The sequence below is a fragment of the Phyllobates terribilis genome, unplaced genomic scaffold, assembly GCF_046119375.1.
Source record: "Phyllobates terribilis strain yellow unplaced genomic scaffold, ASM4611937v1 Scaffold_1__5_contigs__length_1240528914, whole genome shotgun sequence".
Taxonomy (NCBI): domain Eukaryota; kingdom Metazoa; phylum Chordata; class Amphibia; order Anura; family Dendrobatidae; genus Phyllobates; species Phyllobates terribilis.
This window is the reverse complement of record NW_027362761.1, coordinates 803,238,856-803,265,861: the sequence shown is the minus strand read 5'-3', so window position 1 is coordinate 803,265,861 and position 27,006 is coordinate 803,238,856. Positions and strand designations below refer to the sequence as shown.

Sequence of the window (27,006 nt, the reverse complement as noted above, 5' to 3'; positions counted from 1 at the left end):
GAGCTCAGCCAGGAGGGCTGACAGGGAGCTGTGGCTCTGGCTGGGCCCAGCTCCAGAGCCAAGCCTGCAGAGGAGAGAGGAGAAAGAAAGGCCCAGAGTGGAAGACCAGAGGGAACCCTAAGAACCCAGAATCAGACCAAAAAGGGTGAAGGGTTGGCGGACACGGGTACCGGAACCCGAACTGGTGGAGGCCACTTATCCTCAGCCAGGAACCGGAGGTCATGGTCAAGATTTGCCACGACCCTCACCAAATCCACCAGAAAGGCACACCAAGTATAGGGTCAGGGAACCCAGAGGAGGTTTGACCACCAAGAGACCCGAGGGAGCCGGCCAAAGGTGGATCCCTGGTGGGAACGGCCAGAGACAGAGAGAGAGAAGGGAGCTCAGGACCACGCTCCGGAACTGCCTGGGGGTTAGCCGAGTCCAGGACCTGGTGGACGCAGCACGGCTCGGGTGGTCACTCAAGGCCAGAGTGACTGAGAGAACACCCGTGAGTAAAAACCCTGAAACTGCATCTCCTGACTCTGACTCTTCTTACTGCACCGTCACAACCCCCATCATCTTCACCTGCTGCCCTGAGGCCATACCCCTCCCGTTGGGGGTTATCCCATCATCGCTGCACCCATACCACCGGCCTCAGCGGACTGTTCTGCAGCGGCGGCTGCAAAGCCGCACTCAACGGGTGGCGTAGTCGACATCCAAGTTAACATCTACTGCCATAGACTGCCACTTAGTTTGACACCCTGGGCACGGACCGGGTCACCGCCACAAGGACTACTACCCCTATCCAGATCCGGCTCCGGGTATCCCCTGAACATGGCCCAGGGGGTGCGTCAACTTTTGGCGTAGTCGGCAGGATAACGTGCCCGCAACCACCGGGTACTGCGTGCCTGAAGAAAAGTTCACATTTACCTCAAAAAGAAGTCTCCCGCCAATTCTGGAGGGTCCCCGCCATCGGACGCCATCTCGGATCGGTTCCCGCCGTTTGCCCACCATCTGCAGTCTTTTCCCGCCATCCACAGAGTTTCCCGCCACTGGGAGACGATTCCCGCCATCTGAGAAGATTTCCCGCCCTGGCAGAGTGGACGCCATTATGGGCGTGCCAGAGGGTGGCAAGAGGCCACCTCCCATCGTGGGCCAGGACCAAGAATGGCGCCAAAAACGAAGACCGCCCCCACCAGCAGAGACTGCAATGATTGAGATGTCCATCAGCGTGGGGGGTCTGCCCCTGGAACTGACAATCACCAAGTTGCCCCAGGACCGCCCTTAATGGGGGCGGATACAGAACAAAACAGAGAAGATGGGTGCAGCCTGGAGGAGTCTAGAGAAGCCGTACCCGGAGATGGAGGGAGAGTCAGGCAGCACCGACCCTGTGGTCAGGAGCCTGTTGCAAGCTACCACTCCACAAGACCTGGTGGAGATCCTGGCACAGCTCCCCCGAGACCCGGAGCGTGCACAGACCGCGCTGGAGGGCCTCGCACGGAGGATGGCCCAGGTGCAGCGAGAAACGCTGACGGAGTGGAGCAGGGAGATGGCCCAGCAGGCTGGAACCCGCCAGCGAAGCACACCACCCGCAACGAGGAGCACGCCTGCCCCTGAAGAGGATGCAGAAGGGACGGAGGCCGGAGACGACGCCGCAGAGGGAGCTGAAGAGACGGAGGCAAGTAAAGGGGACGTCACTACCCCAAGCCCAGCCACAGTAAGCCTACCCCCGCTCCCCGTCGCAGAGCCCGAAATCCCACCGATCGTGCCCGTTGCCGCACCGCTACCGTTCCAGACTAGGCCTCAAGCAGGAGCCGCGGCCACGCCTCTTGTGACGTCACGCGCCTCAAACCTGAGCGCGGCCAAGCAGGAGACGCCACCGGCCTGGTCGCAGGGCCGAGTACCCCCGGGCGCCGCAGTACCAACAGCGCCCTCTACCGAGCCACCGGCCTGGTCGCAAAGTCAAGTACACCCGGGCGCCGCCGTCTTCACGGTGCCCTTCACCTTCAGGGTGCCCCAGGCCTGGTCGCAAGGCCTGGTGAACCTGGGCGCCGCTACCACCACCGCGCCCTCAACCTCCACAGTGCCGCACCTGGGTGAAGACTTGTTAGCCCAGCATATTTGCCCGGATGGGCAGCCCTTTGAGTGGTCACCGGAGTACTACCATCCCCGACTCCGGAAAGAAAGACCCCTGGATGAGCCCCTGATCCCGGCTCCGGCACCCGCCAAGATCACCCCACTCTCGCTGGAGGAAGCGCAGTTTGCGTGGGACCCCACTGGAGGAGACCTCATCGGGTTCACTCAAGAGACCCGGGCGGCTGCAGCTGAGCGTGCGGAGTGCTGCCGGCAGCAATTAGAGGTTTTCGACCAGGAACGACGAGCGAGGCGGGTCCGCGAGGAGCGGCTGCAAGTGAGGAGTGCAGAACAGAAGAGCCGGACCCGACGGAACCCCCGTGCAGCCCACGGTCCCCGTGCCACCGGGACTGTAATTAAATTCCAACTGCAGCACGGTTGGGGCTTCATCCGGGATCACCGCACCCCTGGCGACGTCTTCGTGACCCGCAGGGATGTCGAGTCCCACCTGCCGGAGGGACACAGAGGTCGTGACCTATACCTGGGTGATGAGGTCACCTTTACCCGGCACCAATGTGCCAAAGGACCCTATGCCCTTCATGTACACCGGTTGACGGAGGAAGAGCTGAGGTGTCAGGAGGAGCAAGAGGACCCGGACGGGTCTGAAGAATACAGGGAGGAAGCATCAGGAGGACGCCGTTATTAGAGTACGGTAAAAAAGAACTGTACATAGTTATCCGTAAGGGTATAAGAACTGCTGCTAATTTAAATGTGTTCCCCGTTGGGACAAGTGTGAACTTAAACCCGTGAGTCCCCTATCCCTTAACAGGCTGAGGACTGTGAACAGCCATTCCTTTTTCCCACTGGCCGAGGACTGAGAGCGGCCACCTCCCCTTGTATATAGTTGCGCTTTCTAAGGCGCCCCCTACTGGTTTTATAGGAAACTGTTGTTCTTGAACTGACTGTTGCACTTCTACCTGGTCACAAGCGCACAGTGGCCAGTAACTCAAAGAACATTATTATGAAAGAGTTTTATATGAAAGAAAAAGTTTATCTTGTTTAAATCTGATAATGTTTAATGTTTGATATGTTCTTGTATGTTTTGAAAAAAAAATTGTATGTTTTTGGATATTTTATTCTTTTACAGCCCGAGGACGTGCTGTGATTTACCAGGGGGGAATGTAGCACCCTGAGGACTCGGCTGCTACAGGGGTATTGCACCTCACTCCAGAGGTGTGGTATTCCACTCCCGGGTAAGGATGGAGTGTGAGACTGAGCTCAGTAGGCTGCATGCACTACATACATCCCATTTCCGGGGGACAGAACTACGGTACTCCCACCAAGTAAATGTGCAGGTACGACAGCGTCTGTCCCTGGCTGGAGTGGGAGGGGGGTGGAACATCCCAGTAGTGTAGGGGCAGATAGGGGGAGTACTCTGGGTAAAGCTAGGAGCTCATTGGGTGCTAGTCACCTGGGCTCACACATAGAGGGAGTATATAAGGTGGGCACCATCTAGAGACAGGGTCTTTTTAGTCGAGTTCAGCCTGAGGAGGAGCAGAGCAGAGGAGCTCAGCCAGGAGGGCTGACAGGGAGCTGTGGCTCCGGCTGGGCCCAGCTCCAGAGCCAAGCCTGCAGAGGAGAGAGGAGAAAGAAAGGCCCAGAGTGGAAGACCAGAGGGAACCCTAAGAACCCAGAATCAGACCAAAAAGGGTGAAGGGTTGGCGGACACGGGTACCGGAACCCGAACTGGTGGAGGCCACTTATCCTCAGCCAGGAACCGGAGGTCGTGGTCAAGATTTGCCACGACCCTCACCAAATCCACCAGAAAGGCACACCAAGTATAGGGTCAGGGAACCCAGAGGAGGTTTGACCACCAAGAGACCCGAGGGAGCCGGCCAAAGGTGGATCCCTGGTGGGAACGGCCAGAGACAGAGAGAGAGAAGGGAGCTCAGGACCACGCTCCGGAACTGCCTTGGGATTAGCCGAGTCCAGGACCTGGTGGACGCAGCACGGCTCGGGTGGTCACTCAAGGCCAGAGTGACTGAGAGAACACCCGTGAGTAAAAACCCTGAAACTGCATCTCCTGACTCTGACTCTTCTTACTGCACCGTCACAACCCCCATCATCTTCACCTGCTGCCCTGAGGCCATACCCCTCCCGTTGGGGGTTATCCCATCATCGCTGCACCCATACCACCGGCCTCAGCGGACTGTTCTGCAGCTGCGGCTGCAAAGCCGCACTCAACGGGTGGCGTAGTCGACATCCAAGTTAACATCTACTGCCATAGACTGCATCTTAGTTTGACACCCTGGGCACGGACCGGGTCACCGCCACAAGGACTACTACCCCTATCCAGATCCGGCTCCGGGTATCCCCTGAACATGGCCCAGGGGGTGCGTCACACAGACCAAAGGAGCCGAAGTGTGGAGTAAATTCTAGAGCAATAGTAATCAGTGTAGATGTGAATCCAGCTCTGAGTTACGGTCAAAGACTTGAGATTAAGCTCAGCACAATGTTTCCGTGGGTCTTTCTGCCTGTTTTCTCACATTGCTCCTCACTCTTCCTCCTCCTTCCCATCGCCAGAAAGTAGAGAAGGCTTTGTAAAGGAACACCACGGTGTGTTGGTGGGACGTTTTCTTTTCGATCACAAAGGAATTGAGCTTTTTTTTCAGAGTGGATGGTGAATCCAGAAGGCAGGGGTTGAGAAAACATAAGCTGTTAAGTGGAGAAAAAGCCAATTTGTTTGATAATATATATTACCAAGTTTCTTATATTCGCCTGTACTATTGATGTAAGCAAAGTTGGTTGAAAGTACAGTTCCCATTTATGTCACTTTACTGAGTGGTAAAATGTTGCCCATGCCGTAGGGTTGTATGCAGTCTTTAAAATCTGGAAGAGAAAAAGCCTATTCCTGCTACGTGAAATGCCAAAGAAAAGCGGTTTGAGTGACAGAAATTCCTTGGGAGTCTTGCCACTAAGCTTGAGTGTGTTAGCCAACCATTTGCTGCCATATTTGAAAAAGGTTGGAGATGCAGGGGATTGAACCCAGGACCTCATACATGAGAAGCATGCGCTCTACCACTGAGCTACATCCCCAAAAGTCTGTGAGCAGAGTAGAGTAGAGCAGAGCGCACACAAGTACTGATTTGACACTGCGACTTCAGGAACAAGATAATTGTTCGAAAAAAGATGCGACAGTAGGAAGCGTATTCCTTGCACATGAATGCAAGCCATGGAGATGCCGGGGATTGAACCCAGGGCCTCACACATGTAAAGCATGCGCTCTACCACTGAGCTACATCCCCAATTTAGGAGCAAACTTAGGTTTCCTGGACTTCATTCCTCAACGCACAGACCAAAGGAGCCGAAGTGTGGAGTAAATTCTAGAGCAATAGTAATCAGTGTAGATGTGAATCCAGCTCTGAGTTACGGTCAAAGACTTGCGATTAAGCTCAGCACAATGTTTCCATGGGTCTTTCTGCCTGTTTTCTCACATTGCTCCTCACTCTTCCTCCTCCTTCCCATCGCCAGAAAGTATAGAAGGCTTTGTAAAGGAACACCACGGTGTGTTGGTGGGACGTTTTCTTTTCGATCACAATGGAATTGAGCTTTTTTTTCAGAGTGGATGGTGAATCCAGAAGGCAGGGGTTGAGAAAACATACGCTGTTAAGTGGAGAAAAAGCCAATTTGTTTGATAATATATATTACCAAGTTTCTTATATTCGCCTGTACTATTGATGTAAGCAAAGTTGGTTGAAAGTACAGTTCCCATTTATGTCACTTTACTGAGTGGTAAAATGTTGCCCATGCCGTAGGGTTGTATGCAGTCTTTAAAATCTGGAAGAGAAAAAGCCTATTCCTGCTACGTGAAATGCCAAAGAAAAGCGGTTTGAGTGACAGAAATTCCTTGGGAGTCTTGCCACTAAGCTTGAGTGTGTTAGCCAACCATTTGCTGCCATATTTGAAAAAGGTTGGAGATGCTGGGGATTGAACCCAGGACCTCATACATGCGAAGCATGCGCTCTACCACTGAGCTACATCCCCAAAAGTCTGTGAGCAGAGTAGAGTAGAGCAGAGCGCACACAAGTACTGATTTGACACTGCGACTTCAGGAACAAGATAATTGTTCGAAAAAAGATGCGACAGTAGGAAGTGTATTCCTTGCACATGAATGCAAGCCATGGAGATGCCAGGGATTGAACCCGAGGCCTCACACATGCAAAGCGTGCGCTCTACCACTGACCTACATCCCCAATTTAAGAGCGAGCATAGGTTTCCTGGACTTCATTCCTCAACGCACAGACCAAAGGAGCCGAAGTGTGGAGTAAATTCTAGAGCAATAGTAATCAGTGTAGATGTGAATCCAGCTCTGAGTTACGGTCAAAGACTTGCGATTAAGCTCAGCACAATGTTTCCGTGGGTCTTTCTGCCTGTTTTCTCACATTGCTCCTCACTCTTCCTCCTCCTTCCCATCGCCAGAAAGTATAGAAGGCTTTGTAAAGGAACACCACGGTGTGTTGGTGGGACGTTTTCTTTTCGATCACAATGGAATTGAGCTTTTTTTTCAGAGTGGATGGTGAATCCAGAAGGCAGGGGTTGAGAAAACGTAAGCTGTTAAGTGGAGAAAAAGCCAATTTGTTTGATAATATATATTACCAAGTTTCTTATATTCGCCTGTACTATTGATGTAAGCAAAGTTGGTTGAAAGTACAGTTCCCATTTATGTCACTTTACTGAGTGGTAAAATGTTGCCCATGCCGTAGGGTTGTATGCAGTCTTTAAAATCTGGAAGAGAAAAAGCCTATTCCTGCTACGTGAAATGCCAAAGAAAAGCGGTTTGAGTGACAGAAATTTCTTGGGAGTCTTGCCACTAAGCTTGAGTGTGTTAGCCAACCATTTGCTGCCATATTTGAAAAAGGATGGAGATGCTGGGGATTGAACCCAGGACCTCATACATGCGAAGCATGCGCTCTACCACTGAGCTACATCCCCAAAAGTCTGTGAGCAGAGTAGAGTAGAGCAGAGCGCACACAAGTACTGATTTGACCCTGCGACATCAGGAACAAGATAATTGTTCGAAAAAAGCTGCGACAGTAGGAAGCGTATTCCTTGCACATGAATGCAAACCATGGAGATGCCGGGGATTGAACCCGGGGCTCACACATGCAAAGCGTGCGCTCTACCACTGAGCTACATCCCCAATTTAGGAGCGAGTTTAGGTTTCCTGGACTTCATTCCTCAACGCACAGACCAAAGGAGCCGAAGTGTGGAGTAAATTCTAGAGCAATAGTAATCAGTGTAGATGTGAATCCAGCTCTGAGTTACGGTCAAAGACTTGCGATTAAGCTCAGCACAATGTTTCCGTGGGTCTTTCTGCCTGTTTTCTCACATTGCTCCTCACTCTTCCTCCTCTTTCCCATCGCCAGAAAGTATAGAAGGCTTTGTAAAGGAACACCACGGTGTGTTGGTGGGACGTTTTCTTTTCGATTACAATGGAATTGAGCTTTTTTTTCAGAGTGGATGGTGAATCCAGAAGGCAGGGGTTGAGAAAACATAAGCTGTTAAGTGGAGAAAAAGCCAATTTGTTTGATAATATATATTACCAAATTTCTTATATTCGCCTGTACTATTGATGTAAGCAAAGTTGGTTGAAAGTACAGTTCCCATTTATGTCACTTTACTGAGTGGTAAAATGTTGCCCATGCCGTAGGGTTGTATGCAGTCTTTAAAATCTGGAAGAGAAAAAGCCTATTCCTGCTACGTGAAATGCCAAAGAAAAGCGGTTTGAGTGACAGAAATTCCTTGGGAGTCTTGCCACTAAGCTTGAGTGTGTTAGCCAAGCATTTGCTGCCATATTTGAAAAAGGTTGGAGATGCTGGGGATTGAACCCAGGACCTCATACATGCGAAGCATGCGCTCTACCACTGAGCTACATCCCCAAAAGTCTGTGAGCAGAGTAGAGTAGAGCAGAGCGCACACAAGTACTGATTTGACACTGCGACTTCAGGAACAAGATAATTGTTCGAAAAAAGATGCCACAGTAAGAAGCGTATTCTTTGCACATGAATGCAAGCCGTGGAGATGCCGGGGATTGAACCCGGGGCCTCACACATGCAAAACATGCGCTCTACCACTGAGCTACATCTACAATTTCAGAGCAAACTTAGGTTTCCTGGACTTCATTCCTCAACGCACAGACCAAAGGAGCCGAAGTGTGGAGTAAATTCTAGAGCAATAGTAATCAGTGTAGATGTGAATCCAGCTCTGAGTTACGGTCAAAGACTTGCGATTAAGCTCAGCACAATGTTTCCGTGGGTCTTTCTGCCTGTTTTCTCACATTGCTCCTCACTCTTCCTCCTCCTTCCCATCGCCAGAAAGTATAGAAGGCTTTGTAAAGGAACACCACGGTGTGTTGGTGGGACGTTTTCTTTTCGATCACAATGGAATTGAGCTTTTTTTTCAGAGTGGATGGTGAATCCAGAAGGCAGGGATTGAGAAAACATAAGCTGTTAAGTGGAGAAAAAGCCAATTTGTTTGATAATATATATTACCAAGTTTCTTATATTCGCCTGTACTATTGATGTAAGCAAAGTTGGTTGAAAGTACAGTTCCCATTTATGTCACTTTACTGAGTGGTAAAATGTTGCCCATGCCGTAGGGTTGTATGCAGTCTTTAAAATCTGGAAGAGAAAAAGCCTATTCCTGCTACGTGAAATGCCAAAGAAAAGCGGTTTGAGTGAGAGAAATTCCTTGGGAGTCTTGCCACTAAGCTTGAGTGTGTTAGCCAACCATTTGCTGCCATATTTGAAAAAGGATGGAGATGCTGGAGATTGAACCCAGGAACTCATACATGCGAAGCATTCGCTCTACCACTGAGCTACATCCCCAAAAGTCTGTGAGCAGAGTAGAGTAGAGCAGAGCGCACACAAGTACTGATTTGACACTGCGACTTCAGGAACAAGATAATTGTTCGAAAAAAGATGCCACAGTAAGAAGCGTATTCTTTGCACATGAATGCAAGCCGTGGAGATGCCGGGGATTGAACCCGGGGCCTCACACATGCAAAACATGCGCTCTACCACTGAGCTACATCTACAATTTCAGAGCAAACTTAGGTTTCCTGGACTTCATTCCTCAACGCACAGACCAAAGGAGCCGAAGTGTGGAGTAAATTCTAGAGCAATAGTAATCAGTGTAGATGTGAATCCAGCTCTGAGTTACGGTCAAAGACTTGCGATTAAGCTCAGCACAATGTTTCCGTGGGTCTTTCTGCCTGTTTTCTCACATTGCTCCTCACTCTTCCTCCTCCTTCCCATCGCCAGAAAGTATAGAAGGCTTTGTAAAGGAACACCACGGTGTGTTGGTGGGACGTTTTCTTTTCGATCACAATGGAATTGAGCTTTTTTTTCAGAGTGGATGGTGAATCCAGAAGGCAGGGATTGAGAAAACATAAGCTGTTAAGTGGAGAAAAAGCCAATTTGTTTGATAATATATATTACCAAGTTTCTTATATTCGCCTGTACTATTGATGTAAGCAAAGTTGGTTGAAAGTACAGTTCCCATTTATGTCACTTTACTGAGTGGTAAAATGTTGCCCATGCCGTAGGGTTGTATGCAGTCTTTAAAATCTGGAAGAGAAAAAGCCTATTCCTGCTACGTGAAATGCCAAAGAAAAGCGGTTTGAGTGAGAGAAATTCCTTGGGAGTCTTGCCACTAAGCTTGAGTGTGTTAGCCAACCATTTGCTGCCATATTTGAAAAAGGATGGAGATGCTGGAGATTGAACCCAGGAACTCATACATGCGAAGCATTCGCTCTACCACTGAGCTACATCCCCAAAAGTCTGTGAGCAGAGTAGAGTAGAGCAGAGCGCACACAAGTACTGATTTGACACTGCAACTTCAGGAACAAGATAATTGTTCGAAAAAAGATGCGACAGTAGGAAGCGTATTCCTTGCACATGAATGCAAGCCATGGAGATCCTGGGGATTGAACCCGGGGCCTCACACATGCAAAGCGTGCGCTCTACCACCGAGCTACATCCCCAATTTAGGAGCGAGCTTAGGTTTCCTGGACTTCATTCCTCAACGCACAGACCAAAGGAGCCGAAGTGTGGAGTAAATTCTAGAGCAATAGTAATCAGTGTAGATGTGAATCCAGCTCTGAGTTACGGTCAATGACTTGCGATTAAGCTCAGCACAATGTTTCCGTGGGTCTTTCTGCCTGTTTTCTCACATTGCTCCTCACTCTTCCTCCTCCTTCCCATCGCCAGAAAGTATAGAAGGCTTTGTAAAGGAACACCACGGTGTGTTGGTGGGACGTTTTCTTTTCGATCACAATGGAATTGAGCTTTTTTTTCAGAGTGGATGGTGAATCCAGAAGGCAGGGGTTGAGAAAACATAAGCTGTTAAGTGGAGAAAAAGCCAATTTGTTTGATAATATATATTACCAAGTTTCTTATATTCGCCTGTACTATTGATGTAAGCAAAGTTGGTTGAAAGTACAGTTCCCATTTATGTCACTTTACTGAGTGGTAAAATGTTGCCCATGCCGTAGAGTTGTATGCAGTCTTTAAAATCTGGAAGAGAAAAAGCCTATTCCTGCTACGTGAAATGCCAAAGAAAAGCGGTTTGAGTGACAGAAATTCCTTGGGAGTCTTGCCACTAAGCTTGAGTATGTTAGCCAACCATTTGCTGCCATATTTGAAAAAGGTTGGAGATGCTGGGGATTGAACCCAGGACCTCATACATGCGAAGCATGCGCTCTACCACTGAGCTACATCCCCAAAAGTCTGTGAGCAGAGTAGAGTAGAGCAGAGCGCACACAAGTACTGATTTGACACTGTGACTTCAGGAACAAGATAATTGTTCGAAAAAAGATGCGACAGTAGGAAGCGTATTCCTTGCACATGAATGCAAGCCATGGAGATGCCGGGGATTGAACCCGGGGCCTCACACATGCAAAGCGTGCGCTCTACCACTGAGCTACATCCCCAATTTAGGAGCGAGTTTAGGTTTCCTGGACTTCATTCCTCAACGCACAGACCAAAGGAGCCGAAGTGTGGAGTAAATTCTAGAGCAATAGTAATCAGTGTAGATGTGAATCCAGCTCTGAGTTACGGTCAAAGACTTGCGATTAAGCTCAGCACAATGTTTCCGTGGGTCTTTCTGCCTGTTTTCTTCCATTGCTCCTCACTCTTCCTCCTCCTTCCCATCGCCAGAAAGTATAGAAGGCTTTGTAAAGGAACACCACGGTGTGTTGGTGGGATGTTTTCTTTTCGATCACAATGGAATTGAGCTTTTTTTTCAGAGTGGATGGTGAATCCAGAAGGCAGGGGTTGAGAAAACATAAGCTGTTAAGTGGAGAAAAAGCCAATTTGTTTGATAATATATATTACCAAGTTTCTTATATTCGCCTGTACTATTGATGTAAGCAAAGTTGGTTGAAAGTACAGTTCCCATTTATGTCACTTTACTGAGTGGTAAAATGTTGCCCATGCCGTAGGGTTGTATGCAGTCTTTAAAATCTGGAAGAGAAAAAGCCTATTCCTGCTACGTGAAATGCCAAAGAAAAGCGGTTTGAGTGACAGAAATTCCTTGGGAGTCTTGCCACTAAGCTTGAGTGTGTTAGCCAACCATTTGCTGCCATATTTGAAAAAAGTTGGAGATGCTGGGGATTGAACCCAGGACCTCATACATGCGAAGCATGTGCTCTACCACTGAGCTACATCCCCAAAAGTCTGTGAGCAGAGTAGAGTAGAGCAGAGCGCACACAAGTACTGATTTGACACTGCGACTTCAGGAACAAGATAATTGTTCGAAAAAAGATGCGACAGTAGGAAGCGTATTCCTTGCACATGAATGCAAGCCATGGAGATGCCGGGGATTGAACCCGGGGCCTCACACATGCAAAGCGTGCACTCTACCACTGAGCTACATCCCCAATTTAGAAGCGAGCTTAGGTTTCCTGGACTTCATTCCTCAACGCACAGACCAAAGGAGCCGAAGTGTGGAGTAAATTCTAGAGCAATAGTAATCAGTGTAGATGTGAATCCAGCTCTGAGTTACGGTCAAAGACTTGCGATTAAGGTCAGCACAATGTTTCCGTGGGTCTTTCTGCCTGTTTTCTCACATTGCTCCTCACTCTTCCTCCTCCTTTCCATCGCCAGAAAGTATAGAAGGCTTTGTAAAGGAACACCACGGTGTGTTGGTGGGACGTTTTCTTTTCGATCACAATGGAATTGAGCTTTTTTTTCAGAGTGGATGGTGAATCCAGAAGGCAGGGGTTGAGAAAACATAAGCTGTTAAGTGGAGAAAAAGCCAATTTGTTTGATAATATATATTACCAAGTTTCTTATATTCGCCTGTACTATTGATGTAAGCAAAGTTGGTTGAAAGTACAGTTCCCATTTATGTCACTTTACTGAGTGGTAAAATGTTGCCCATGCCGTAGGGTTGTATGCAGTCTTTAAAATCTGGAAGAGAAAAAGCCTATTCCTGCTACGTGAAATGCCAAAGAAAAGAGGTTTGAGTGACAGAAATTCCTTGGGAGTCTTGCCACTAAGCTTGAGTGTGTTAGCCAAGCATTTGCTGCCATATTTGAAAACGGTTGGAGATGCTGGGGATTGAACCCAGGACCTCATACATGCAAAGTATGCGCTCTACCACTGAGCTACATCCCCAAAAGTCTGTGAGCAGAGTAGAGTAGAGCAGAGCGCACACAAGTACTGATTTGACACTGTGACTTCAGGAACAAGATAATTGTTCGAAAAAAGATGCGACAGTAGGAAGCGTATTCCTTGCACATGAATGCAAGCCATGGAGATGCCGGGGATTGAACCCAGGGCCTCACACATGCAAAGCATGCGCTCTACCACTGAGCTACATGCCCAATTTAGGAGCGAGCTTAGGTTTCCTGGACTTCATTCCTCAACGCACAGACCAAAGGAGCCGAAGTGTGGAGTAAATTCTAGAGCAATAGTAATCAGTGTAGATGTGAATCCAGCTCTGAGTTACGGTCAAAGACTTGCGATTAAGCTCAGCACAATGTTTCCGTGGGTCTTTCTGCCTGTTTTCTCACATTGCTCCTCACTCTTCCTCCTCCTTCCCATCGCCAGAAAGTATAGAAGGCTTTGTAAAGGAACACCACGGTGTGTTGGTGGGACGTTTACTTTTCGATCACAATGGAATTGAGCTTTTTTTTCAGAGTGGATGGTGAATCCAGAAGGCAGGGGTTGAGAAAACATAAGCTGTTAAGTGGAGAAAAAGCCAATTTGTTTGATAATATATATTACCAAGTTTCTTATATTCGCCTGTACTATTGATGTAAGCAAAGTTGGTTGAAAGTACAGTTCCCATTTATGTCACTTTACTGAGTGGTAAAATGTTGCCCATGCCGTAGGGTTGTATGCAGTCTTTAAAATCTGGAAGAGAAAAAGCCTATTCCTGCTACGTGAAATGCCAAAGAAAAGTGGTTTGAGTGACAGAAATTCCTTAGGAGTCTTGCCACTAAGCTTGAGTGTGTTAGCCAACCATTTGCTGCCATATTTGAAAACGGTTGGAGATGCTGGGGATTGAACCCAGGACCTCATACATGCGAAGTATGCGCTGTACCACTGAGCTACATCCCCAAAAGTCTGTGAGCAGAGTAGAGTAGAGCAGAGCGCACACAAGTACTGATTTGACACTGCGACTTCAGGAACAAGATAATTGTTCGAAAAAAGATGCGACAGTAGGAAGCGTATTCCTTGCACATGAATGCAAGCTATGGAGATGCCGGGGATTGAACCCAGGGCCTCACACATGCAAAGCGTGCGCTCTACCACTGAGCTACATGCCCAATTTAGGAGCGAGCTTAGGTTTCCTGGACTTCATTCCTCAACGCACAGACCAAAGGAGCCGAAGTGTGGAGTAAATTCTAGAGCAATAGTAATCAGTGTAGATGTGAATCCAGCTCTGAGTTACGGTCAAAGACTTGCGATTAAGCTCAGCACAATGTTTCCGTGGGTCTTTCTGCCTGTTTTCTTCCATTGCTCCTCACTCTTCCTCCTCCTTCCCATCGCCAGAAAGTATAGAAGGCTTTGTAAAGGAACACCACGGTGTGTTGGTGGGATGTTTTCTTTTCGATCACAATGGAATTGAGCTTTTTTTTCAGAGTGGATGGTGAATCCAGAAGGCAGGGGTTGAGAAAACATAAGCTGTTAAGTGGAGAAAAAGCCAATTTGTTTGATAATATATATTACCAAGTTTCTTATATTCGCCTGTACTATTGATGTAAGCAAAGTTGGTTGAAAGTACAGTTCTCATTTATGTCACTTTACTGAGTGGTAAAATGTTGCCCATGCCGTAAGGTTGTATGCAGTCTTTAACATCTGGAAGAGAAAAAGCCTATTCCTGCTACCTGAAATGCCAAAGAAAAGCGGTTTGAGTGACAGAAATTCCTTGGGAGTCTTGCCACTAAGCTTGAGTGTGTTAGCCAAGCATTTGCTGCCATATTTGAAAAAGATTGGAGATGCTGGGGATTGAACCCAGGACCTCATACATGCGAAGCATGCGCTCTACCACTGAGCTACATCCCCAAAAGTCTGTGAGCAGAGTAGAGTAGAGCAGAGCGCACACAAGTACTGATTTGACACTGTGACTTCAGGAACAAGATAATTGTTCGAAAAAAGATGCGACAGTAGGAAGCGTATTCCTTGCACATGAATGCAAGCCATGGAGATGCCAGGGATTGAACCCGGGGCCTCACACATGCAAAGCGTGTGCTCTACCACTGAGCTACATCCCCAATTTAGGAGTGAGTTTAGGTTTCCTGGACTTCATTCCTCAACGCACAGACCAAAGGAGCCGAAGTGTGGAGTAAATTCTAGAGCAATAGTAATCAGTGTAGATGTGAATCCAGCTCTGAGTTACGGTCAAAGACTTGCGATTAAGCTCAGCACAATGTTTCCGTGGGTCTTTCTGCCTGTTTTCTCACATTGCTCCTCACTCTTCCTCCTCCTTCCCATCGCCAGAAAGTATAGAAGGCTTTGTAAAGGAACACCACGGTGTGTTGGTGGGACGTTTTCTTTTCGATCACAATGGAATTGAGCTTTTTTTTCAGAGTGGATGGTGAATCCAGAAGGCAGGGGTTGAGAAAACATAAGCTGTTAAGTGGAGAAAAAGCCAATTTGTTTGATAATATATTACCAAGTTTCTTATATTCGCCTGTACTATTGATGTAAGCAAAGTTGGTTGAAAGTACAGTTCCCATTTATGTCACTTTACTGAGTGGTAAAATGTTGCCCATGCTGTAGGGTTGTATGCAGTCTTTAAAATCTGGAAGAGAAAAAGCCTATTCCTGCTACGTGAAATGCCAAAGAAAAGCGGTTTGAGTGACAGAAATTCCTTGGGAGTCTTGCCACTAAGCTTGAGTGTGTTAGCCAAGCATTTGCTGCCATATTTGAAAAAGATTGGAGATGCTGGGGATTGAACCCAGGACCTCATACATGCGAAGCATGCGCTCTACCAATGAGCTACATCCCCAAAAGTCTGTGAGCAGAGTAGAGTAGAGCAGAGCGCACACAAGTACTGATTTGACACTGTGACTTCAGGAACAAGATAATTGTTCGAAAAAAGATGCGACAGTAGGAAGCGTATTCCTTGCACATGAATGCAAGCCATGGAGATGCCAGGGATTGAACCCGGGGCCTCACACATGCAAAGCGTGTGCTCTACCACTGAGCTACATCCCCAATTTGGGAGTGAGCTTAGGTTTCCTGGACTTCATTCCTCAACGCACAGACCAAAGGAGCCGAAGTGTGGAGTAAATTCTAGAGCAATAGTAATCAGTGTAGATGTGAATCCAGCTCTGAGTTACGGTCAAAGACTTGCGATTAAGCTCAGCACAATGTTTCCGTGGGTCTTTCTGCCTGTTTTCTCACATTGCTCCTCACTCTTCCTCCTCCTTCCCATCGCCAGAAAGTATAGAAGGCTTTGTAAAGGAACACCACGGTGTGTTGGTGGGACGTTTTCTTTTCGATCACAATGGAATTGAGCTTTTTTTTCAGAGTGGATGGTGAATCCAGAAGGCAGGGGTTGAGAAAACATAAGCTGTTAAGTGGAGAAAAAGCCAATTTGTTTGATAATATATTACCAAGTTTCTTATATTCGCCTGTACTATTGATGTAAGCAAAGTTGGTTGAAAGTACAGTTCCCATTTATGTCACTTTACTGAGTGGTAAAATGTTGCCCATGCTGTAGGGTTGTATGCAGTCTTTAAAATCTGGAAGAGAAAAAGCCTATTCCTGCTACGTGAAATGCCAAAGAAAAGCGGTTTGAGTGACAGAAATTCCTTGGGAGTCTTGCCACTAAGCTTGAGTGTGTTAGCCAACCATTTGCTGCCATATTTGAAAATGGATGGAGATGCTGGGGATTGAACCCAGGACCTCATACATGCGAAACATGCGCTCTACCAATGAGCTACATCCCCAAAAGTCTGTGAGCAGAGTAGAGTAGAGCAGAGCGCACACAAGTACTGATTTGACACTGCGACTTCAGGAACAAGATAATTGTTCGAAAAAAGATGTGACAGTAGGAAGCGTATTCCTTGCACATGAATGCAAGCCATGGAGATGCCGGGGATTGAACCCGGGGCCTCACACATGCAAAGCGTGCGCTCTACCACTGAGCTACATCCCCAATTTAGGAGCGAACTTAGGTTTCCTGGACTTCATTCCTCAACGCACAGACCAAAGGAGCCGAAGTGTGGAGTAAATTCTAGAGCAATAGTAATCAGTGTAGATGTGAATCCAGCTCTGAGTTACGGTCAAAGACTTGCGATTAAGCTCAGCTCAATGTTTCCGTGGGTCTTTCTGCCTGTTTTCTCACATTGCTCCTCACTCTTCCTCCTCCTTCCCATCGCCAGAAAGTATAGAAGGCTTTGTAAAGGAACACCACGGTGTGTTGGTGGGACGTTTTCTTTTCGATCACAATGGAATTGAGCTTTTTTTTCAGAGTGGATGGTGAATCCAGAAGGCAGGGGTTGAGAAAACATAAGCTGTTAAGTGGAGAAAAAGCCAATTTGTTTGATAATATATATTACCAAGTTTCTTATATTCGCCTGTACTATTGATGTAAGCAAAGTTGGTTGAAAGTACAGTTCCCAATTATGTCACTTTACTGAGTGGTAAAATGTTGCCCATGCCGTACGGTTGTATGCAGTCTTTAAAATCTTGAAGAGAAAAAGCCTATTCCTGCTACGTGAAATGCCAAAGAAAAGCGGTTTGAGTGACAGAAATTCCTTGGGAGTCTTGCCACTAAGCTTGAGTGTGTTAGCCAACCATTTGCTGCCATATTTGAAAAAGGATGGAGATGCTGGGGATTGAACCCAGGACCTCATACATGCGAAGCATGCGCTCTACCACTGAGCTACATCCCCAAAAGTCTGTGAGCAGAGTAGAGTAGAGCAGAGCGCACACAAGTACTGATTTGACACTGTGACTTCAGGAACAAGATAATTGTTCGAAAAAAGATGCGACAGTAGGAAGCGTATTCCTTGCACATGAATGCAAGCCGTGGAGATGCCAGGGATTGAACCCGGGGCCTCACACATGCAAAGCGTGCGCTCTACCACTGAGCTACATCCCCAATTTAGGAGCGAGCTTAGGTTTCCTGGACTTCATTCCTCAACGCACAGACCAAAGGAGCCGAAGTGTGGAGTAAATTCTAGAGCAATAGTAATCAGTGTAGATGTGAATCCAGCTCTGAGTTACGGTCAAAGACTTGCGATTAAGCTCAGCTCAATGTTTCCGTGGGTCTTTCTGCCTGTTTTCTCACATTGCTCCTCACTCTTCCTCCTCCTTCCCATCGCCAGAAAGTATAGAAGGCTTTGTAAAGGAACACCACGGTGTGTTGGTGGGACGTTTTCTTTTCGATCACAATGGAATTGAGCTTTTTTTTCAGAGTGGATGGTGAATCCAGAAGGCAGGGGTTGAGAAAACATAAGCTGTTAAGTGGAGAAAAAGCCAATTTGTTTGATAATATATATTACCAAGTTTCTTATATTCGCCTGTACTATTGATGTAAGCAAAGTTGGTTGAAAGTACAGTTCCCAATTATGTCACTTTACTGAGTGGTAAAATGTTGCCCATGCCGTACGGTTGTATGCAGTCTTTAAAATCTTGAAGAGAAAAAGCCTATTCCTGCTACGTGAAATGCCAAAGAAAAGCGGTTTGAGTGACAGAAATTCCTTGGGAGTCTTGCCACTAAGCTTGAGTGTGTTAGCCAACCATTTGCTGCCATATTTGAAAAAGGATGGAGATGCTGGGGATTGAACCCAGGACCACATACATGTGAAGCATGCGCTCTACCACTGAGGCATGCGCTCTACCACTGAGCTACATCCCCAAAAGTCTGTGAGCAGAGTAGAGTAGAGCAGAGCGCACACAAGTACTGATTTGACACTGTGACTTCAGGAACAAGATAATTGTTCGAAAAAAGATGCGACAGTAGGAAGCGTATTCCTTGCACATGAATGCAAGCCATGGAGATGCCGGGGATTGAACCCGGGGCCTCACACATGCAAAGCGTGCGCTCTACCACTGAGCTACATCCCCAATTTAGGAGCGAGCTTAGGTTTCCTGGACTTCATTCCTCAACGCACAGACCAAAGGAGCCGAAGTGTGGAGTAAATTCTAGAGCAATAGTAATCAGTGTAGATGTGAATCCAGCTCTGAGTTACGGTCAAAGACTTGCGATTAAGCTCAGCTCAATGTTTCCGTGGGTCTTTCTGCCTGTTTTCTCACATTGCTCCTCACTCTTCCTCCTCCTTCCCATCGCCAGAAAGTATAGAAGGCTTTGTAAAGGAACACCACGGTGTGTTGGTGGGACGTTTTCTTTTCGATCACAATGGAATTGAGCTTTTTTTTCAGAGTGGATGGTGAATCCAGAAGGCAGGGGTTGAGAAAACATAAGCTGTTAAGTGGAGAAAAAGCCAATTTGTTTGATAATATATATTACCAAGTTTCTTATATTCGCCTGTACTATTGATGTAAGTAAAGTTGGTTGAAAGTACAGTTCCCAATTATGTCACTTTACTGAGTGGTAAAATGTTGCCCATGCCGTAGGGTTGTATGCAGTCTTTAAAATCTTGAAGAGAAAAAGCCTATTCCTGCTACGTGAAATGCCAAAGAAAAGCGGTTTGAGTGACAGAAATTCCTTGGGAGTCTTGCCACTAAGCTTGAGTGTGTTAGCCAACCATTTGCTGCCATATTTGAAAAAGGATGGAGATGCTGGGGATTGAACCTAGGACCTCATACATGCGAAGCATGCGCTCTACCACTGAGCTACATCCCCAAAAGTCTGTGAGCAGAGTAGAGTAGAGCAGAGCGCACACAAGTACTGATTTGACACTGTGACTTCAGGAACAAGATAATTGTTCGAAAAAAGATGCAACAGTAGGAAGCGTATTCCTTGCACATGAATGCAAGCCATGGAGATGCCAGGGATTGAACCCGGGGCCTCACACATGCAAAGCGTGCGCTCTACCACTGAGCTACATCCCCAATTTAGGAGCGAGCTTAGGTTTCCTGGACTTCATTCCTCAACGCACAGACCAAAGGAGCCGAAGTGTGGAGTAAATTCTAGAGCAATAGTAATCAGTGTAGATGTGAATCCAGCTCTGAGTTACGGTCAAAGACTTGCGATTAAGCTCAGCTCAATGTTTCCGTGGGTCTTTCTGCCTGTTTTCTCACATTGCTCCTCACTCTTCCTCCTCCTTCCCATCGCCAGAAAGTATAGAAGGCTTTGTAAAGGAACACCACGGTGTGTTGGTGGGACGTTTTCTTTTCGATCACAATGGAATTGAGCTTTTTTTTCAGAGTGGATGGTGAATCCAGAAGGCAGGGGTTGAGAAAACATAAGCTGTTAAGTGGAGAAAAAGCCAATTTGTTTGATAATATATATTACCAAGTTTCTTATATTCGCCTGTACTATTGATGTAAGCAAAGTTGGTTGAAAGTACAGTTCCCATTTATGTCACTTTACTGAGTGGTAAAATGTTGCCCATGCCGTAGGGTTGTATGCAGTCTTTAAAATCTGGAAGAGAAAAAGCCTATTCCTGCTACGTGAAATGCCAAAGAAAAGCGGTTTGAGTGACAGAAATTCCTTGGGAGTCTTGCCACTAAGCTTGAGTGTGTTAGCCAACCATTTGCTGCCATATTTGAAAAAGGTTGGAGATGCTGGGGATTGAACTCAGGACCTCATACATGCGAAGCTACAGCCCCAAAAGTCTGTGAGCAGAGTAGAGTAGAGCAGAGAGCACACAAGTACTGATTTGACACTGCGACTTCAGGAACAAGATAATTGTTCGAAAAAAGATGCGACAGTAGGAAGCGTATTCCTTGCACATGAATGCAAGCCATGGAGATGCCGGGGATTGAACCCGGGGCCTCACACTTGCAAAGCGTGCGCTCTACCACTGAGCTACATCCCCAATTTAGGAGCGAGCTAAGGTTTCCTGGACTTCATTCCTCAACGCACAGACCAAAGGAGCTGAAGTGTGGAGTAAATTCTAGAGCAATAGTAATCAGTGTAGATGTGAATCCAGCTCTGAGTTACGGTCAAAGACTTGCGATTAAGCTCAGCACAATGTTTCCGTGGGTCTTTCTGCCTGTTTTCTCACATTGCTGCTCACTCTTCCTCCTCCTTCCCATCGCCAGAAAGTATAGAAGGCTTTGTAAAGGAACACCACGGTGTGTTGGTGGGACGTTTTCTTTTCGATCACAATGGAATTGAGCTTTTTTTTCAGAGTGGATGGTGAATCCAGAAGGCAGGGGTTGAGAAAACATAAGCTGTTAAGTGGAGAAAAAGCCAATTTGTTTGATAATATATATTACCAAGTTTCTTATATTCGCCTGTACTATTGATGTAAGTAAAGTTGGTTGAAAGTACAGTTCCCAATTATGTCACTTTACTGAGTGGTAAAATGTTGCCCATGCCGTAGGGTTGTATGCAGTCTTTAAAATCTGGAAGAGAAAAAGCCTATTCCTGCTACGTGAAATGCCAAAGAAAAGCGGTTTGAGTGACAGAAATTCCTTGGGAGTCTTGCCACTAAGCTTGAGTGTGTTAGCCAACCATTTGCTGCCATATTTGAAAAAGGTTGGAGATGCTGGGGATTGAACCCAGGACCACATACATGCGAAGCTACATCCCCAAAAGTCTGTGAGCAGAGTAGAGTAGAGCAAATCGCACACAAGTACTGATTTGACACTGCGACTTCAGGAACAAGATAATTGTTCGAAAAAAGATGCGACAGTAGGAAGCGTATTCCTTGCACATGAATGCAAGCCATGGAGATGCCGGGGATTGAACCCAGGGCCTCACAAATGCAAAGCGTGAGCTCTACCACTGAGCTACATCCCCAATTTAAGAGCAAGCTTAGGTTTCCTGGACTTCATTCCCCAATGCACAGACCAAAGGAGCCGAAGTGTGGAGTAAATTCTAGAGCAATAGTAATCAGTGTAGATGTGAATCCAGCTCTGATTTACGGTCAAAGACTTGCGATTAAGCTCAGCTCAATGTTTCCGTGGGTCTTTCTGCCTGTTTTCTCACATTGCTCCTCACTCTTCCTCCTCCTTCCCATCGCCAGAAAGTATAGAAGGCTTTGTAAAGGAACACCACGGTGTGTTGGTGGGACGTTTTCTTTTCGATCACAATGGAATTGAGCTTTTTTTCCAGAGTGGATGGTGAATCCAGAAGGCAGGGGTTGAGAAAACATAAGCTGTTAAGTGGAGAAAAAGCCAATTTGTTTGATAATATATATTACCAAGTTTCTTATATTCGCCTGTACTATTGATGTAAGCAAAGTTGGTTGAAAGTACAGTTCCCATTTATGTCACTTTACTGAGTGGTAAAATGTTGCCCATGCCGTAGGGTTGTATGCAGTCTTTAAAATCTGGAAGAGAAAAAGCCTATTCCTGCTACGTGAAATGCCAAAGAAAAGCCGTTTGAGTGACAGAAATTCCTTGGGAGTCTTGCCACTAAGCTTGAGTGTGTTAGCCAACCATTTGCTGCCATATTTGAAAAAGGTTGGAGATGCTGGGGATTGAACCCAGGACCTCATACATGCAAAGCATGCGCTCTACCACTGAGCTACATCCCCAAAAGTCTGTGAGCAGAGTAGAGTAGAGCAGAGCGCACACAAGTACTGATTTGACACTGCGACTTCTGGAACAAGATAATTGTTCGAAAAAAGATACGACAGTAGGAAGCGTATTCCTTGCACATCAATGCAAGCCATGGAGATGCCGGGGATTGAACCCGGAGCCTCACACATGCAAAGCGTGCGCTCTACCACTGAGCTACATCCCCAATTTAGGAGCGAGCTTAGGTTTCCTGGACTTCATTCCTCAACGCACAGACCAAAGGAGCCGAAGTGTGGAGTAAATTCTAGAGCAATAGTAATCAGTGTAGATGTGAATCCAGCTCTGAGTTACGGTCAAAGACTTGCGATTAAGCTCAGCACAATGTTTCCGTGGCTCTTTCTGCCTGTTTTCTCACATTGCTCCTCACTCTTCCTCCTCCTTCCCATCGCCAGAAAGTATAGAAGGCTTTGTAAAGGAACACCACGGTGTGTTGGTGGGACGTTTTCTTTTCGATCACAATGGAATTGAGCTTTTTTTTCAGAGTGGATGGTGAATCCAGAAGGCAGGGGTTGAGAAAACATAAGCTGTTAAGTGGAGAAAAAGCCAATTTGTTTGATAATATATATTACCAAGTTTCTTATATTCGCCTGTACTATTGATGTAAGCAAAGTTGGTTGAAAGTACAGTTCCCATTTATGTCACTTTACTGAGTGGTAAAATGTTGCCCATGCCGTAGGGTTGTATGCAGTCTTTAAAATCTGGAAGAGAAAAAGCCTATTCCTGCTACGTGAAATGCCAAAGAAAAGCGGTTTGAGTGACAGAAATTCCTTGGGAGTCTTGCCACTAAGCTTGAGTGTGTTAGCCAAGCATTTGCTGCCATATTTGAAAAAGGATGGAGATGCTGGGGATTGAACCCAGGACCTCATACATGCGAAGCATGTGCTCTACCACTGAGCTACATCCCCAAAAGTCTGTGAGCAGAGTAGAGTAGAGCAGAGCGCACACAAGTACTGATTTGACACTGTGACGTCAGGAACAAGATAATTGTTCGAAAAAAGATGCAACAGTAGGAAGCGTATTCCTTGCACATGAATGCAAGCCATGGAGATGCCGGGGATTGAACCCGGGGCCTCACACATGCAAAGCGTGCGCTCTACCACTGAGCTACATCCCCAATTTAGGAGTGAGCTTAGGTTTCCTGGACTTCATTCCTCAACGCACAGACCAAAGGAGCTGAAGTGTGGAGTAAATTCTAGAGCAATAGTAATCAGTGTAGATGTGAATCCAGCTCTGAGTTACGGTCAAAGACTTGCGATTAAGCTCAGCACAATGTTTCCGTGGGTCTTTCTGCCTGTTTTCTCACATTGCTCCTCACTCTTCCTCCTCCTTCCCATCGCCAGAAAGTATAGAAGGCTTTGTAAAGGAACACCACGGTGTGTTGGTGGGACGTTTTCTTTTCGATCACAATGGAATTGAGCTTTTTTTTCAGAGTGGATGGTGAATCCAGAAGGCAGGGGTTGAGAAAACATAAGCTGTTAAGTGGAGAAAAAGCCAATTTGTTTGATAATATATATTACCAAGTTTCTTATATTCGCCTGTACTATTGATGTAAGCAAAGTTGGTTGAAAGTACAGTTCCCATTTATGTCACTTTACTGAGTGGTAAAATGTTGCCCATGCCGTAGGGTTGTATGCAGTCTTTAAAATCTGGAAGAGAAAAAGCCTATTCCTGCTACGTGAAATGCCAAAGAAAAGTGGTTTGAGTGACAGAAATTCCTTGGGAGTCTTGCCACTAAGCTTGAGTGTGTTAGCCAACCATTTGCTGCCATATTTGAAAACAGTTGGAGATGCTGGGGATTGAACCCAGGACCTCATACATGCAAAGTATGCGCTCTACCACTGAGCTACATCCCCAAAAGTCTGTGAGCAGAGTAGAGTAGAGCAGAGCGCACACAAGTACTGATTTGACACTGTGACTTCAGGAACAAGATAATTGTTCGAAAAAAGATGCGACAGTAGGAAGCGTATTCCTTGCACATGAATGCAAGCCATGGAGATGCCGGGGATTGAACCCGGGGCCTCACACATGCAAAGCGTGCGCTCTACCACTGAGCTACATCCCCAATTTAGGAGCGAGCTTAGGTTTCCTGGACTTCATTCCTCAACGCACAGACCAAAGGAGCCGAAGTGTGGAGTAAATTCTAGAGCAATAGTAATCAGTGTAGATGTGAATCCAGCTCTGAGTTACGGTCAAAGACTTGCGATTAAGCTCAGCACAATGTTTCCGTGGGTCTTTCTGCCTGTTTTCTCACATTGCTCCTCACTCTTCCTCCTCCTTCCCATCGCCAGAAAGTATAGAAGGCTTTGTAAAGGAACACCACGGTGTGTTGGTGGGACGTTTTCTTTTCGATCACAATGGAATTGAGCTTTTTGTTCAGAGTGGATGGTGAATCCAGAAGGCAGGGGTTGAGAAAACATAAGCTGTTAAGTGGAGAAAAAGCCAATTTGTTTGATAATATATATTACCTAGTTTCTTATATTCGCCAGTACTATTGATGTAAGCAAAGTTGGTTGAAAGTACAGTTCCCATTTATGTCACTTTACTGAGTGGTAAAATGTTGCCCATGCCGTAGGGTTGTATGCAGTCTTTAAAATATGGAAGAGAAAAAGCCTATTCCTGCTACGTGAAATGCCAAAGAAAAGCGGTTTGAGCGACAGAAATTCCTTGGGAGTCTTGCCACTAAGCTTGAGTGTGTTAGCCAACCATTTGCTGCCATATTTGAAAAAGGTTGGAGATGCTGGGGATTGAACCCAGGACCTCATACATGCGAAGCATGCGCTCTACCACTGAGCTACATCCCCAAAAGTCTGTGAGCAGAGTAGAGTAGAGCAGAGCGCACACAAGTACTGATTTGACACTGCGACTTCAGGAACAAGATAATTGTTCGAAAAAAGATGCGACAGTAGGAAGCGTATTCCTTGCACATGAATGCAAGCCATGGAGATGCCGGGGATTGAACCCGGGCCTCACACATGCAAAGCGTGCGCTCTACAACTGAGCTACATCCCCAATTTATGAGTGAGCTTAGGTTTCCTGGACTTCATTCCTCAACGCACAGACCAAAGGAGCCGAAGTGTGGAGTAAATTCTAGAGCAATAGTAATCAGTGTAGATGTGAATCCAGCTCTGAGTTACGGTGAAAGACTTGCGATTAAGCTCAGCACAATGTTTCCGTGGGTCTTTCTGCCTGTTTTCTCACATTGCTCCTCACTCTTCCTCCTCCTTTCCATCGCCAGAAAGTATAGAAGGCTTTGTAAAGGAACACCACGGTGTGTTGGTGGGACGTTTTCTTTTCGATCACAATGGAATTGAGCTTTTTTTTCAGAGTGGATGGTGAATCCAGAAGGCAGGGGTTGAGAAAACATAAGCTGTTAAGTGTAGAAAAAGCCAATTTGTTTGATAATATATATTACCAAGTTTCTTATATTCGCCTGTACTATTGATGTAAGCAAAGTTGGTTGAAAGTACAGTTCCCATTTATGTCACTTTACTGAGTGGTAAAATGTTGCCCATGCCGTAGGGTTGTATGCAGTCTTTAAAATCTGGAAGAGAAAAAGCCTATTCCTGCTACGTGAAATGCCAAAGAAAAGCGGTTTGAGTGACAGAAATTCCTTGGGAGTCTTGCCACTAAGCTTGAGTGTGTTAGCCAAGCATTTGCTGCCATATTTGAAAAAGGTTGGAGATGCTGGGGATTGAACCCAGGACCTCATACATGCGAAGCATGCGCTCTACCACTGAGCTACATCCCCAAAAGTCTGTGAGCAGAGTAGAGTAGAGCAGAGCAGAGCGCACACAAGTAGTGATTTGACACTACGACTTCAGGAACAAGATAATTGTTCGAAAAAAGATGCGACAGTAGGAAGCGTATTCCTTGCACATGAATGCAAGCCATGGAGATGCCGGGGATTGAACCCAGGGCCTTACACATGCAAAGCGTGCGCTCTACCACTGAGCTACATCCCCAATTTAGGAGCGAGCTTAGGTTTCCTGGACTTCATTCCTCAACGCACAGACCAAAGGAGCCGAAGTGTGGGGTAAATTCTAGAGCAATAGTAATCAGTGTAGATGTGAATCCAGCTCTGAGTTACGGTCAAAGACTTGCGATTAAGCTCAGCACAATGTTTCCGTGGGTCTTTCTGCCTGTTTTCTCACATTGCTCCTCACTCTTCCTCCTCCTTCCCATCGCCAGAAAGTATAGAAGGCTTTGTAAAGGAACACCACGGTGTGTTGGTGGGACGTTTTCTTTTCGATCACAATGGAATTGAGCTTTTTTTTCAGAGTGGATGGTGAATCCAGAAGGCAGGGGTTGAGAAAACATAAGCTGTTAAGTGTAGAAAAAGCCAATTTGTTTGATAATATATATTACCAAGTTTCTTATATTCGCCTGTACTATTGATGTAAGCAAAGTTGGTTGAAAGTACAGTTCCCATTTATGTCACTTTACTGAGTGGTAAAATGTTGCCCATGCCGTAGGGTTGTATGCAGTCTTTAAAATCTGGAAGAGAAAAAGCCTATTCCTGCTACGTGAAATGCCAAAGAAAAGCGGTTTGAGTGACAGAAATTCCTTGGGAGTCTTGCCACTAAGCTTGAGTGTGTTAGCCAAGCATTTGCTGCCATATTTGAAAAAGGTTGGAGATGCTGGGGATTGAACCCAGGACCTCATACATGTGAAGCATGCGCTCTACCACTGAGCTACATCCCCAAAAGTCTGTGAGCAGAGTAGAGTAGAGTAGAGCGCACACAAGTACTGATTTGACACTGCGACTTCAGGA

At 46.5% G+C, this 27,006-nt stretch overlaps 43 non-coding genes across 43 annotated transcripts; all 43 read right to left on the bottom strand.

Moving 5' to 3' along the window:
- Positions 1-5,288: 5,288 nt before the first annotated feature.
- Positions 5,289-5,360, bottom strand: TRNAV-UAC (transfer RNA valine (anticodon UAC)). The gene has a single exon. It is a non-coding gene; the product is annotated as a tRNA-Val (tRNA).
- A 667-nt stretch (positions 5,361-6,027) lies between these two features.
- TRNAA-CGC (transfer RNA alanine (anticodon CGC)) lies at positions 6,028-6,099 on the bottom strand. Its single transcript has one exon. It is a non-coding gene; the product is annotated as a tRNA-Ala (tRNA).
- An 876-nt stretch (positions 6,100-6,975) lies between these two features.
- Positions 6,976-7,047, bottom strand: TRNAA-CGC (transfer RNA alanine (anticodon CGC)). Its single transcript has one exon. It is a non-coding gene; the product is annotated as a tRNA-Ala (tRNA).
- Positions 7,048-7,184: 137 nt separating this feature from the next.
- On the bottom strand, positions 7,185-7,255 carry TRNAA-UGC (transfer RNA alanine (anticodon UGC)). The gene has a single exon. It is a non-coding gene; the product is annotated as a tRNA-Ala (tRNA).
- A 667-nt stretch (positions 7,256-7,922) lies between these two features.
- Positions 7,923-7,994, bottom strand: TRNAA-CGC (transfer RNA alanine (anticodon CGC)). Its single transcript has one exon. It is a non-coding gene; the product is annotated as a tRNA-Ala (tRNA).
- A 137-nt stretch (positions 7,995-8,131) lies between these two features.
- Positions 8,132-8,203, bottom strand: TRNAA-UGC (transfer RNA alanine (anticodon UGC)). Its single transcript has one exon. It is a non-coding gene; the product is annotated as a tRNA-Ala (tRNA).
- A 667-nt stretch (positions 8,204-8,870) lies between these two features.
- TRNAA-CGC (transfer RNA alanine (anticodon CGC)) lies at positions 8,871-8,942 on the bottom strand. Its single transcript has one exon. It is a non-coding gene; the product is annotated as a tRNA-Ala (tRNA).
- A 137-nt stretch (positions 8,943-9,079) lies between these two features.
- Positions 9,080-9,151, bottom strand: TRNAA-UGC (transfer RNA alanine (anticodon UGC)). Its single transcript has one exon. It is a non-coding gene; the product is annotated as a tRNA-Ala (tRNA).
- A 667-nt stretch (positions 9,152-9,818) lies between these two features.
- On the bottom strand, positions 9,819-9,890 carry TRNAA-CGC (transfer RNA alanine (anticodon CGC)). Its single transcript has one exon. It is a non-coding gene; the product is annotated as a tRNA-Ala (tRNA).
- Positions 9,891-10,027: 137 nt separating this feature from the next.
- TRNAA-UGC (transfer RNA alanine (anticodon UGC)) lies at positions 10,028-10,099 on the bottom strand. Its single transcript has one exon. It is a non-coding gene; the product is annotated as a tRNA-Ala (tRNA).
- Positions 10,100-10,766: 667 nt separating this feature from the next.
- On the bottom strand, positions 10,767-10,838 carry TRNAA-CGC (transfer RNA alanine (anticodon CGC)). Its single transcript has one exon. It is a non-coding gene; the product is annotated as a tRNA-Ala (tRNA).
- A 137-nt stretch (positions 10,839-10,975) lies between these two features.
- TRNAA-UGC (transfer RNA alanine (anticodon UGC)) lies at positions 10,976-11,047 on the bottom strand. Its single transcript has one exon. It is a non-coding gene; the product is annotated as a tRNA-Ala (tRNA).
- A 667-nt stretch (positions 11,048-11,714) lies between these two features.
- On the bottom strand, positions 11,715-11,786 carry TRNAA-CGC (transfer RNA alanine (anticodon CGC)). The gene has a single exon. It is a non-coding gene; the product is annotated as a tRNA-Ala (tRNA).
- A 137-nt stretch (positions 11,787-11,923) lies between these two features.
- On the bottom strand, positions 11,924-11,995 carry TRNAA-UGC (transfer RNA alanine (anticodon UGC)). Its single transcript has one exon. It is a non-coding gene; the product is annotated as a tRNA-Ala (tRNA).
- Positions 11,996-12,662: 667 nt separating this feature from the next.
- On the bottom strand, positions 12,663-12,734 carry TRNAA-UGC (transfer RNA alanine (anticodon UGC)). The gene has a single exon. It is a non-coding gene; the product is annotated as a tRNA-Ala (tRNA).
- A 137-nt stretch (positions 12,735-12,871) lies between these two features.
- TRNAA-UGC (transfer RNA alanine (anticodon UGC)) lies at positions 12,872-12,943 on the bottom strand. The gene has a single exon. It is a non-coding gene; the product is annotated as a tRNA-Ala (tRNA).
- Positions 12,944-13,610: 667 nt separating this feature from the next.
- On the bottom strand, positions 13,611-13,682 carry TRNAA-CGC (transfer RNA alanine (anticodon CGC)). The gene has a single exon. It is a non-coding gene; the product is annotated as a tRNA-Ala (tRNA).
- A 137-nt stretch (positions 13,683-13,819) lies between these two features.
- On the bottom strand, positions 13,820-13,891 carry TRNAA-UGC (transfer RNA alanine (anticodon UGC)). Its single transcript has one exon. It is a non-coding gene; the product is annotated as a tRNA-Ala (tRNA).
- A 667-nt stretch (positions 13,892-14,558) lies between these two features.
- TRNAA-CGC (transfer RNA alanine (anticodon CGC)) lies at positions 14,559-14,630 on the bottom strand. Its single transcript has one exon. It is a non-coding gene; the product is annotated as a tRNA-Ala (tRNA).
- Positions 14,631-14,767: 137 nt separating this feature from the next.
- On the bottom strand, positions 14,768-14,839 carry TRNAA-UGC (transfer RNA alanine (anticodon UGC)). Its single transcript has one exon. It is a non-coding gene; the product is annotated as a tRNA-Ala (tRNA).
- Positions 14,840-15,504: 665 nt separating this feature from the next.
- On the bottom strand, positions 15,505-15,576 carry TRNAA-CGC (transfer RNA alanine (anticodon CGC)). Its single transcript has one exon. It is a non-coding gene; the product is annotated as a tRNA-Ala (tRNA).
- Positions 15,577-15,713: 137 nt separating this feature from the next.
- Positions 15,714-15,785, bottom strand: TRNAA-UGC (transfer RNA alanine (anticodon UGC)). Its single transcript has one exon. It is a non-coding gene; the product is annotated as a tRNA-Ala (tRNA).
- A 665-nt stretch (positions 15,786-16,450) lies between these two features.
- Positions 16,451-16,522, bottom strand: TRNAA-CGC (transfer RNA alanine (anticodon CGC)). Its single transcript has one exon. It is a non-coding gene; the product is annotated as a tRNA-Ala (tRNA).
- A 137-nt stretch (positions 16,523-16,659) lies between these two features.
- Positions 16,660-16,731, bottom strand: TRNAA-UGC (transfer RNA alanine (anticodon UGC)). The gene has a single exon. It is a non-coding gene; the product is annotated as a tRNA-Ala (tRNA).
- Positions 16,732-17,398: 667 nt separating this feature from the next.
- Positions 17,399-17,470, bottom strand: TRNAA-CGC (transfer RNA alanine (anticodon CGC)). The gene has a single exon. It is a non-coding gene; the product is annotated as a tRNA-Ala (tRNA).
- A 137-nt stretch (positions 17,471-17,607) lies between these two features.
- TRNAA-UGC (transfer RNA alanine (anticodon UGC)) lies at positions 17,608-17,679 on the bottom strand. Its single transcript has one exon. It is a non-coding gene; the product is annotated as a tRNA-Ala (tRNA).
- Positions 17,680-18,346: 667 nt separating this feature from the next.
- Positions 18,347-18,438, bottom strand: TRNAL-CAG (transfer RNA leucine (anticodon CAG)). The gene is made up of 2 exons: positions 18,403-18,438; positions 18,347-18,382 (listed from the first exon to the last, which is right to left on the bottom strand). It is a non-coding gene; the product is annotated as a tRNA-Leu (tRNA).
- Positions 18,439-18,575: 137 nt separating this feature from the next.
- TRNAA-UGC (transfer RNA alanine (anticodon UGC)) lies at positions 18,576-18,647 on the bottom strand. The gene has a single exon. It is a non-coding gene; the product is annotated as a tRNA-Ala (tRNA).
- Positions 18,648-19,314: 667 nt separating this feature from the next.
- On the bottom strand, positions 19,315-19,386 carry TRNAA-CGC (transfer RNA alanine (anticodon CGC)). The gene has a single exon. It is a non-coding gene; the product is annotated as a tRNA-Ala (tRNA).
- Positions 19,387-19,523: 137 nt separating this feature from the next.
- Positions 19,524-19,595, bottom strand: TRNAA-UGC (transfer RNA alanine (anticodon UGC)). Its single transcript has one exon. It is a non-coding gene; the product is annotated as a tRNA-Ala (tRNA).
- An 857-nt stretch (positions 19,596-20,452) lies between these two features.
- TRNAA-UGC (transfer RNA alanine (anticodon UGC)) lies at positions 20,453-20,524 on the bottom strand. The gene has a single exon. It is a non-coding gene; the product is annotated as a tRNA-Ala (tRNA).
- Positions 20,525-21,381: 857 nt separating this feature from the next.
- TRNAA-UGC (transfer RNA alanine (anticodon UGC)) lies at positions 21,382-21,453 on the bottom strand. The gene has a single exon. It is a non-coding gene; the product is annotated as a tRNA-Ala (tRNA).
- A 667-nt stretch (positions 21,454-22,120) lies between these two features.
- TRNAA-UGC (transfer RNA alanine (anticodon UGC)) lies at positions 22,121-22,192 on the bottom strand. Its single transcript has one exon. It is a non-coding gene; the product is annotated as a tRNA-Ala (tRNA).
- A 137-nt stretch (positions 22,193-22,329) lies between these two features.
- On the bottom strand, positions 22,330-22,401 carry TRNAA-UGC (transfer RNA alanine (anticodon UGC)). The gene has a single exon. It is a non-coding gene; the product is annotated as a tRNA-Ala (tRNA).
- A 667-nt stretch (positions 22,402-23,068) lies between these two features.
- On the bottom strand, positions 23,069-23,140 carry TRNAA-CGC (transfer RNA alanine (anticodon CGC)). Its single transcript has one exon. It is a non-coding gene; the product is annotated as a tRNA-Ala (tRNA).
- Positions 23,141-23,277: 137 nt separating this feature from the next.
- TRNAA-UGC (transfer RNA alanine (anticodon UGC)) lies at positions 23,278-23,349 on the bottom strand. Its single transcript has one exon. It is a non-coding gene; the product is annotated as a tRNA-Ala (tRNA).
- Positions 23,350-24,016: 667 nt separating this feature from the next.
- TRNAA-UGC (transfer RNA alanine (anticodon UGC)) lies at positions 24,017-24,088 on the bottom strand. Its single transcript has one exon. It is a non-coding gene; the product is annotated as a tRNA-Ala (tRNA).
- Positions 24,089-24,225: 137 nt separating this feature from the next.
- TRNAA-UGC (transfer RNA alanine (anticodon UGC)) lies at positions 24,226-24,297 on the bottom strand. The gene has a single exon. It is a non-coding gene; the product is annotated as a tRNA-Ala (tRNA).
- A 667-nt stretch (positions 24,298-24,964) lies between these two features.
- Positions 24,965-25,036, bottom strand: TRNAA-CGC (transfer RNA alanine (anticodon CGC)). The gene has a single exon. It is a non-coding gene; the product is annotated as a tRNA-Ala (tRNA).
- Positions 25,037-25,173: 137 nt separating this feature from the next.
- TRNAA-UGC (transfer RNA alanine (anticodon UGC)) lies at positions 25,174-25,244 on the bottom strand. The gene has a single exon. It is a non-coding gene; the product is annotated as a tRNA-Ala (tRNA).
- A 667-nt stretch (positions 25,245-25,911) lies between these two features.
- On the bottom strand, positions 25,912-25,983 carry TRNAA-CGC (transfer RNA alanine (anticodon CGC)). The gene has a single exon. It is a non-coding gene; the product is annotated as a tRNA-Ala (tRNA).
- Positions 25,984-26,125: 142 nt separating this feature from the next.
- TRNAA-UGC (transfer RNA alanine (anticodon UGC)) lies at positions 26,126-26,197 on the bottom strand. The gene has a single exon. It is a non-coding gene; the product is annotated as a tRNA-Ala (tRNA).
- Positions 26,198-26,864: 667 nt separating this feature from the next.
- Positions 26,865-26,936, bottom strand: TRNAV-CAC (transfer RNA valine (anticodon CAC)). The gene has a single exon. It is a non-coding gene; the product is annotated as a tRNA-Val (tRNA).
- Positions 26,937-27,006: the final 70 nt, after the last annotated feature.